Source organism: Malus sylvestris, chromosome 3, assembly GCF_916048215.2.
Source record: "Malus sylvestris chromosome 3, drMalSylv7.2, whole genome shotgun sequence".
Classification (NCBI taxonomy): Eukaryota; Viridiplantae; Streptophyta; class Magnoliopsida; order Rosales; family Rosaceae; genus Malus; species Malus sylvestris.
In genome coordinates this window covers 19,533,136-19,541,714 of record NC_062262.1, presented here as the reverse complement: position 1 = coordinate 19,541,714, position 8,579 = coordinate 19,533,136, and the positions used below count along the sequence as shown (strand labels likewise).

At 37.1% G+C, this 8,579-nt stretch overlaps 1 long non-coding RNA gene across 1 annotated transcript; it reads left to right on the top strand.

The window, feature by feature from the left end:
* The first annotated feature begins 1,345 nt into the window (after positions 1-1,345).
* Positions 1,346-1,740, top strand: LOC126616516 (uncharacterized). The gene is made up of 2 exons (XR_007621182.1): positions 1,346-1,435; positions 1,474-1,740. It is a non-coding gene; the product is annotated as an uncharacterized LOC126616516 (long non-coding RNA).
* Positions 1,741-8,579: the final 6,839 nt, after the last annotated feature.

Below are 8,579 nucleotides of genomic sequence, written 5' to 3'. Positions count from 1 at the left end.
GAAAATTTGATTTATTATTTGGTGTATGCTTGGCTGTGGTTATAATTTATGAATTCACATGCAATCATAAAGAAAAAAAAAATCAGTTTTTGTAACATGCTTGAAAGAAGGAACTTAAATGAACGCTATAACCTTGTGAGACTTGAGCCTAAACGTTTATTTGGAGAATTAAGAATCTGTGCATCATTGTTTTCTAAAGTCATTGCATTATCTCATTATTCTTTGCTTGGTTGCTATTTAGAATGCGTTTCATCATTTAGTTCCAAATACTAGAACTCATGCCTATTTCATTCAAAGCATGTTATTGATTTGCATAACACATATTCAAGATGAAGTTGTGTAGTGACCACCACAGCCAAATTGTCGTGCCCTATTTCATTATGTGTTTAAGTTTAACCCCGTTGAGCCTTGTGTAGCTGATCGGATCATATTTATATATATTTTTACTTCGAATTCACTCGTCTTTTCTTAGTTAGTTCAATATATTTTTGAGCTATTTACGTTATTTTTGTGTTTATAGGATCTGTTATGCAAAGAAAATAAAAATAGCATAAATGAGTTTTAAATAATAAACAGAAAGAATATTGGTTTTAATTTTTGATTGGGTTTTATTTTGGTTTATTTTGGTTTATTTTATATGCATTGAATTGATTGTTTCATAGAATATTGGTTTTGGATTTGTTACTTGAATTTGTTCTTAATTCCCAACTGTTACTAATTTAGAGTTTATGATACAAATTAGTTTTGTACTATAGAATCCAAGGACAGCTGCCAGGAAGGCATACGAGACGAAAAGAAAAATAAAAGAGGGGTTCGAAGACAGTACGGGGAGATGTATAGCCACATTTAGACCTCTTGCTCGAATGGGAGTTGTATTTGGGCTACAAAACCAGCAACTAGCCGACAAATGTGTAAAAGTTGCAAATTAGCATCTGTTTTGCGTCATACTTTGGAGGGCCCCACGAATGAAAACAATTTCAAGAATGAGTGAAACGTGGGGTTGAAAGCCAGAAAGAAAGCTGCTTTGCAGCTGGGAAAAAGGAAGAATCCAAGAAAAAAAAACGTGAGGAAGAGAGCTGGAGAACGTGAAGGGCAGCGGTAGAAAAAGAAGACAGAAAAGGAGAGAGGGCTGCCTTTGGCAGCTGGAAAGGTCAAGCGTGGAAGAAGCAGCATGTGGGAGGATGGAAAAAGGGACGGACAACAGTAGTGAGGAGAAGGAGGAAATAAAAGGAAATCAGAGGTATGTAGAGAAGGGCGGTCTTGGAGCGGGAGAAAGGGGCTGCCCTTTGGGCAGCTCGCAGAGACGCAGGAAGGAGAGAAGGTCAGCAAGGACTGGGGTGAAGGGTGGTCAGTAAGGGGAATTGGTGGAAGGCAGAGGGCTGCCCTTTGGGCAGCGTGAAGCTACGGAGAGAAGGGAAGCGTGAAGCTCGCAGACGTGGAGAGGGAGAGAGGTCAGGAGGTCAGCTCGCAGAGGCAGGAGAGGAGATAGACACGGGGAGAAGGGAGACTGACGGGCACAGTGAGAAGAAAATTAGAGGCTTCACTCCATTTCTCTCGGTTAAATCTTTTCAAACTTCTATTTTATTTTTGTTTTAATAATGTGTAATTAAATTTATTTTGGCTAGAGGTTAATTCAAAGCCATGAATATATTTGTAATATGAATTGATTACCTTCGGTTGTGATTTCATAAGTTGTGATTTCAATTTACTTATCCGTTCGTATAAAAACTGATTTGTGTATGTTGGTTGAGAGTGCACGCTTAATTTACATGCATGAATTTGATGCTAGAATATAAGTGAATTTCACCTAATCGTTATGAACTTATTTTCACTAGTAGTAAAGGTTGCTAGTCACAATCACGTTAAGTAAATTCTTGGCAAGAGTATCATGCTTTTCATAGTTACGAATGCCTCGTCAATGCTTATAGTTTTCACAAAGTTTAATGATCTTTGATTGTATCTCTATTGTGCTTTTCACGTAGGGGACTTTTGAAGAATGTTTTGAATTGTTGTATGCGTTTTTCCGTCCAATTCAATAACTTAAGGAAAACTTGAAGATTAAAAAAGTGATGTTCACGATTAATCTGGAGTATTGAGATTCACAATTTATTGAAAGAACAACTGAAAATCAATTTAGGTTGCATATGTGTCATGTGTGGAGAAGAACCCTCTAGCTAGTCCGTCATTTATCATTTTACCTTAATTTTATGTTTTTGTCAATTCTGTAATTTAATTAAGTTTAATTTACTTTTCATCAAAACCAAACACCCATCCATTATTAAATTATATTATTTAGTTAGTTTTCTTTATTGTTAGTCTTTTAATTTAATTTCCGTCCATTTCAGTTCCTAGTGTTTAATTTAATTGTTTTCATTATTTTGAGTCATTTTAAGTGTGTTTCGAGTTATTAGAGTTTTTAGCCTAATTTTATGTCCTTGAGTCTTGTTTAATATTTTTAAATTAATTGAGAGGTTATTAGCAAGCCCTCCTAATCCCCGGCCTAGAACGATACCCTACTTACATCTATACTACAATTGTCAAAAAGAGGGTTTAATTTGTGTGTTAAGTAATTTTCGCATCAGTAGCCTATGTTCTTTCTTACCCACACTATCCTCACCTAGCCTAGAATAGGACCATCCATACCCTTGTTCTTGAAGCATAGTAAAGCATAATTTAGAAAGATTTCCTTTTGTTGAACTCTTGCAAAAAAACAAGTGTGGGGGAAGTGATTCCTGTGTGTGTGTGTGCCAAAGTCCTTAATAAGGCACGGGTAGAGAAAAGAAAAAAGAGTATGAGCAAGAGCTCTAAAGTGTTGTTTGTTAAAAAAGGGTCCAAAACATTGAATTCGGCCCTAAGTGTTGCATGAATCTTCCCTTTGTATGTAAAAGTTGATTATGCATTCAAAAGAGAATTCCAAGTGTCTATTTCATTGCTTTGCTTGCTATCGCTTTAAGAACGTTTGTTATGCCTATCCTTTCTTTGTTAGCCATTACCCCCAAGCCCTGTTACAACCCTTGACTTCAATCTTGAGTGTTGTGTGTTTCAATTTGTGGAGTTCGAAATTGGTATGAGCATATGGTGTCACTGGTTCTCTCATCTAAGTAGTAGCATACCATTCATGAGATCATATCTAAACATGCTTATTAACTCCAGACATTGCTTTCTTTGTTATAACATATGTGGGTACTAGTCTTCCATGTTTACATCAATCTTCTCACATAGAACTAGTGTAGGGTGTGTAGTCAGAAAATGTGTGTGAAAATAGAGAGTATCTAGTAAGGAATTGAGGAAATTCTCTAAGGCATGATACTACATTCAAAATGTTGTTTTAATTGATTAAATGTGAGCTAGTGAATGGTGACTATGATTAAGTACGCTCGAGGGTAAGGATTGCTTAAATCTATGTAAGTGGTGATCTTTGGCATGTCATGTTTCATTGAAAATCCTTGAGGCAAATGTTGGAAGGTCTAGGTTATGTTTTGTTTGTTTTGTTTTGTTCGAGGACTAGCAAAAGCTAAGTGTGGGGGAGTTTGATAGGAGCATATTTATGCGACTTAGTTAGCTTGTTTTTATGCATTTATGTTGTTATTTCTTAGTCAATTATGTATTTTAAGCTATTTTCGTGTGTTTGTAGGTTCAAATAACAAAGTTAGCAACAAAGTGCTATTTGAAGCATTTTGGAGCATTTTTGGGCCAAGATTGGATAGTGTAAACATGGAGACATGAGGATGGACGTTTTTGAAGATTTGAAGGCTAGAAATCAGCATGTGTGAGCAAGTTTGTTGACCTACAACCCCAAACATCCATCCACTACACCCATTACATCCACTCATTACCAAACACTCATCCACTACACCCATTACATTCACTCATTACCAAACACTCACCCACTACACCCATTACATCCACTCATTACCAAACATCCATCCACTACACCCATTACATCCACTCATTACCAAACACTCACCCACTACAACCATTACATCCACTCATTACCATACACTCATCCACTACACTCATTACCAAACATCCTGTTGGAAATGTGCCCTAAAACCAATCATATGATGATACTTTGCGAACATTTCACAAAGTTAAACTAATGTAGTTTAAATATAAAGGGCAAAGATTATTGTTTGAGCCGTCTCATATAAATGTTATATGCTTAAACGATAAGTCCAAGGAATATGTGATTGGGAGAATGCAATCTAAAGAAGTTAGATTCATGAGACCATTCTTTCGTAGACACATCCTAAACGTTCATGATCATAAGATTGCCAATTGGGCATTGACAGTCCGTTAAGATCAGTACGTGCTGTGTCTTCTCTCATGGAGAGTGACTAATCTCGAGTCATTAGTGTGTGTGACATCAAGACAAGTACGTAGGTGCTCAATAGAGAATGAGTTCACTGAACACGATCAACGAAGAGTTCTCATGTTCATGTCACATGAGAACTCAAGGTTGGGATAATGCAAAGTAGTCCTTTGACCTGAGGCATCACAGTTGTCTTGTGGTTAAGTCCTTGATCTTTGATTATGTCAAAGTCACCCCATCCGCGGGTGTCCACGGCATCATTGGGGTTAAGCCACTTAGCCATGGAGACAATTGAATGCGCAACAAGGGATCTCTAACCTTCAAACCGTTTGGGGGAGAATACTCTATGATATGATTGAAAATCTCTGATCAGAGTATGAATGAGATTTAGGAAGGCATTCTAAATCACATTCAAGGTAATCATATAAGTAAACGAATCACATTGGATAGTAGACATAAATAAACTATCAAACCAAACAATGTGGTCAAGAGTTTTGTATTAGAGAAAGACCGTATTGCATTTGTAATCCTAAACTGAATAGGTTCTCCACCTCTTCTGATTAGCTTGGGTAACCATGATATGCTGCTAGGTGTCACTCATGGTTTGTGGAAGCCCTAAACGTGTATAATCACTAAAGGGAGAATTGAAAGTAAGTTTCAATTCACAATCGATTTGAAATGGTTTTAATCGCCCACTGCCTCGCTAAAAGGAACCTAATGGATCGTACACCGTGTAAAGTGGAGATTGAAGAAACAATGGAGATGAGTAAGAATAATTAAATGGTTTAATTATTTATGGCAAGGATTAATTAATATGTTAATTAATCAAACGAATAAGTTCGTAAAAGGCCACGGGTTAGTTTTGGGCCTCAAGGCCCAATGGGCTTCGAACGTCAAGCCCATTGACTTAAGTTGTATGACAACTTAATTCACAAAGGCCCAAAAGCCCAATAAAACCCTTATGGCCGGCCATGTTAGAGAGAATGGCTTTTTGGTTCTTTAGGTCACTTATTTGAAGGGACTATATAAAGGACTTTATAGCCTAAATTCATAAAGGGTTCTTTTGGAGAAAATTGGAGAGAACATGTCTCTCCTTTTCTCTCTAGGAGGCCGGCCCCCTTGGAGGGATTAGCTAGCAATCCAACTCCTCCAAGGTCACTCATTTCTTCTCCAATCTATCCTTGGTGTAGAGACTTAGAGGTTCTCTATTTTGGGAACTTGGAGAATCTATTCTTCCATCCAAATCCATAGATCTAATATGCAAGGAATGAAGGCCCTCTCTTTGGGTGATTAGCCTTTGCTTATGCAAAGAGGAATCTACAAAGGTATAAATCTCCACTCACTTTGTTTTGAGTTGATTCTTGGTTCACCAATCTACTAGGCTTTGAATTTCATGGGTAATGTTTTGTTTTTGAGTGCATGCTAGCATGATTCCACCTTTAATTGTTAATTGCATGCTTATAGATGTTGCTCAAATGAACATGTTTTCACAAAATCTTCCTTCACATCCATCCACTACTCCCATTACATCCACTTATTACCAAACACTCACCCACTACACCCATTACATCCACTCATTACCACAACACTTACCCACTACACCCATTACATCCACTCATTACCACAACATACACCACTACCATCTTAATTAGATGGTGGTCCTCTCCCTAGCCTATAAATACATCCACCCTTCACCATAACAAAGAAAAGGGAGAAAAGTTCCATCAAAAGACACTACATTCACATCTCACAATTCCATACACTTACACTTTCATTCCTTGGCCGAGAAACACAATCCACCCATCTGTTGGAAGTATGCCCACAAAGCCACTCATTTGATGTAATAGCTTTTGGAATACTTATTGTATTAAACTTTTATATGTTTAATGAAGGGCAAAGCTTATTGTTAATCACTATTTATTGTATCTTGTGTTTAAGCAATAAGGGGATCCAAGGAATGTATTTGATCTAAGAGATAAGTGATTTAAGTAAGTTAGATTAATGAGACCTTTCTCTTATGTTCATTCCTAAAACGTTCCTAGCCATAGGATTGCCAATTAGGCATTGACAATCCGCTAAGGTTAGTATGTGTTATGTCGACTCAAGCGCGAGTATGACAAGTCTCAAGTCATTTAGTGTTGGACACTAAGGCAAACACATAGGTGCTCGAAAGAGTGATTGAGTACACTGAACAACGATCAAAAGAGAGTTCGAACATACATGTCATGTAAGAACTCGAGAGTTGCAATATGCAAAGTAGTCCTTTGACCTGAGGCATCATAGATGTCTAATGGTTAGGTCATTGATCTTTGATCATGTTAAAGGCATTCCATTGGAATGTCCACGGCATTGTTGGGGTCAAGCTATCTAGTCGTGTAGGCATATGAATGCACAACAAGGGATTTCTAACCTTCCATGGTGGAAGGAGAATACTCTAAGATATGATTCGAAAGTCTTTGGCCAAAGCATATGAATATGACTTAGGAAGTTTGTTCCAAATCATATTCAATTGAATCATATAGATAAGTATCACATTGGATAGTAGACATGAAACAAACTATCACTCAAACAATGTGATTAAGAGTATTGTATTAGAGAAGGACCGTATTGCATTGTAGTTGTAACTGGATAGGTTCCCCAACCACTTCTACTTAGCTTGGGTAACCATGATATGCTGCTAGGTGTCACTCATGGTTTGTGGAAGCCCTAAAGATTAGCAAACACTAATTTTAAGGGAGAATTGAAATGTGGTTTCAATTCACAATCGATCGTTAAGAGTAACAATCGCCCACTACCTCGCTAAATGGAACCTAATGGATCGTACACCGAATAAGGATGTTGGTGAAGAAATTAAATGAAATGGATAAGAAATTAAATGGTTTAATTGAAGAATGGTCAAGATTAATTAATCAGTTAATTAATTATACGAAATGTTCGTATTGGGCTTATATGTTGGTTTTGGGTTTCGGGGCCCAAAAGCGTTTTGGTCCACAAGGCCCATTATGTTTAAGTTGTATGACAACTAAAACAAAATGGGCAAATTAGCCCAATAACAAAGGTAAGGCCGGCCATAAGGGTGAGGGTAGCAAACTTGGATTAAGTACAAGTTTGCCACTCACTTGAAATGAAGTATAAAATCAACTTTATAGCTTTATTTCTCATTAGGGTTTTTCTTGGTGAAATGAGGTGAAACACTTTCTCTCATTTTCTCTAAAGAGGCCGGCCACTTAGAGGAGTTTTAGCTAGCAATCTATTCTTCTCTAAGTCATCCCTTTCATCTTCACAATCACATCCTTGGTGAAGAGACTTAGAGACATCAAACTTTTGGTGTTTTGGAGAACAAATCCTCAAATCCTCAAAGAAGCAAAGGAGCACTAAAAGGAGGAAAATCACAAGGAAGATCCAAGGAGCAAGGAGGTGACTTGAAGGCCCTCCACTTGGGTGAATCCCTTGTATAAACAAGGATGAGCTTCAAGGGTAAAGAAACTCTAAATCTTACCTTCTCTTTAAATGTTGTTAAAGAGTTTATTGGTTCACCATATACTAGGCTTTGAAAGTCATGGGTTTTATGAATTGTTTTTGAATGCATGCCTACTTTAAAGTGTTAATAGTTTGCATATGTATTCAAATGTTCTTACATGTTCTTAGCTAGGACAAAATTTTTCCTTCACCATCCACCCTTCACCACAACTCACCTACATCCATCCACCACCATAATTTACCACTCATCCATCAAACCACACCTTGTGCCGCAACAAAGAGAAGAACGAGGATCCTTGGACGTGCTTGCCATTCAAGTTGGATTGTTGGAGCGTTTTTAGGTGTTTTCATTCTTTTGTTTTCAATGTCTAAATTTGTTTATTTTTGCTTTGTGAGTATGAGGAACTAAACCCCCCTTAGCTAGGGGGAATTCAGAACCATGTTCATGCTTGCAATATGATTTGATTACCTTCAGTTGTGATTTCATAAGTTGTGAATTCAATTTGTTTAACTGCTTGATTGATAACTTATTCATGTATGTTTATTAAGAGTGCACACTTAGTTTGCATGCATGAATATGATGCTAGAGTATAAGGGAGTTTCACCTAATAGTTACAAACTTATATTCACAAGTAGTGGAGGTCGCTTATAAACGATCGCGTTAAATAAAATCTTGGCAGGAGTTTCATGCTCATCATAGCAACGAATGCCTCGTCAATACTTATAGTTTTCATAATGCTTAATGATCTTTGATTGTATCTTTATTGTGCTGTTCACGTAAAGAACT